This window comes from Oncorhynchus kisutch, unplaced genomic scaffold, assembly GCF_002021735.2.
Source record: "Oncorhynchus kisutch isolate 150728-3 unplaced genomic scaffold, Okis_V2 Okis01b-Okis20b_hom, whole genome shotgun sequence".
Taxonomy (NCBI): Eukaryota; Metazoa; Chordata; class Actinopteri; order Salmoniformes; family Salmonidae; genus Oncorhynchus; species Oncorhynchus kisutch.
In genome coordinates this window covers 15,715,283-15,717,252 of record NW_022261978.1, presented here as the reverse complement: position 1 = coordinate 15,717,252, position 1,970 = coordinate 15,715,283, and positions in this window count along the sequence as shown.

Genomic DNA, 1,970 nt, shown 5'->3' with positions numbered 1-1,970 from the left:
GAGAGAGAGAGAGACACAGAGAGAGAGAGAGACAGAGAGAGAGAGAGAGACAGAGAGAGAGAGAAGAGAGAGAGACAGAGAGAGGAGAGATAGAGCGTAAAGCTAAACCTCTATTAGCAATCACAGCAGGCTCATTTAGTGCCGTTTTCTGAGAAAAAGGGAGAGATCAGAGGAGGCTTTAGTGTTTAGAGTTCCCCCTTTCATTATCATAATCAACTGGCAGGCAGAAGGAGAGACAGAGAGAGACAGAGAGAGGGAGAGAGAGAGAGAGAAATAGGGATGGAGAGAGAGAGAGAGAGAGGATATGAAGAGAGAGGAGAGAGAGAAGGAGAGAGGAGAGAGCGGAGGAGAGAGGATATGAAGAGAGAGACCAGACCTGTGCCCTGACAGTAAATCTCAGTAAGACCAAAATAATGGTGTTCCAAAAAAGGTCCAGTCACCAGGACCACAAATACAAATTCCATCTAGACACTGTTGCCCAAGAGCACACAAAAAACTATACATACCTTGGCCTAAACATCAGCGCCACAGGTAACTTCCACAAAGCTGTGAACGATCTGAGAGACAAGGCAAGAAGGGCATTCTATGCCATCAAAAGGAACATAAATTTCAACATACCAATTAGGATTTGGCTAAAAATACTTGAATCAGTCATAGAGCCCATTGCCCTTTATGGTTTAAGGTCTGGGGTCCGCTCACCAACCAAGACTTCACAAAATGGGACAAACACCAAATTGAATTCTGCAAAAATATCCTCCGTGTACAACGTAGAACACCAAATAATGCATGCAGAGCAGAATTAGGCCGATACCCACTAATTATCAAAATCCAGAAAAGAGCTGTTAAATTCTATAACCACCTAAAAGGAAGTGATTCCCAAACCTTCCATAACAAAGCCATCACCTACAGAGAGATGAACCTGGAGAAGAGTACCCTAAGCAAGCTGGTCCTGGGGCTCTGTTCACAAACACAAACACACCCCACAGAGTCCCAGGACAGCAGCACAATTAGACCCAACCAAATCATGAGAAAACAAAAAGATAATTACTTGACACATTGGAAAGAATTACCAAAAAACAGATCAAACTAGAATGCTATTTGGCCCTACACAGAGAGTACACAGCGGCAGAATACCTGACCACTGTGACTGACCCAAAATGAAGGAAAGCTTTGACTATGTACAGACTCAGTGAGCATAGCCTTTCTATTGAGAAAGGCCGCCGTAGGCAGACATGGCTCTCAAGAGAAGACAGGCTATGTGCTCACTGCCCACAAAATGAGGTGGAAACTGAGCGGCACTTCCTAACCTCCTGCCCAATGTATGACCATATTAGAGAGACATATTTCCCTCAGATTACACAGACCCACAAAGAATTCGAAAACAAACCCAATTTTGAAAAACTCCCATATCTACTGGGTGAAATACCACAGTGTGCCATCACAGCAGCAAGATTTGTGACCTGTTGCCACAAGAAAAGGGCAACCAGTGAAGAACAAACACCATTGTAAATACAACCCATATTTATGCTTATTTATTTTATCTTGTGTCCTTTACCATTTGTACATTGTTAAAACACTGTATATATATAATATGACATTGTAATGTCTTTATTGTTTTGAAACTTCTGTATGTTTAATGTTTACTGTTCATTTTTATTGTTTATTTCACTTTATATATTATCTACCTCACTTGCTTTGGCAATGTTAACACATGTTTCCCATGCCAATAAAGCCCTTGAATTGAATTGAATTGAGAGAGAGAAGGAGAGAGGAGGAGAGAGCAGAGGAGAGAGGATATGAAGAGAGAGAGAGAGAGAGGGGATATGAAGAGAGAGAGAAGGAGAGAGGATATGAAGAGAGAGAGAGGATATGAAGAGAGAGAGAGAGAGGATATGAAGAGAGAGGGGAGGAGAGAGGATATGAAGAGAGAGAGGAAGAGAGAGCGGAGGAGAAAGAGGAGAGAGGATATG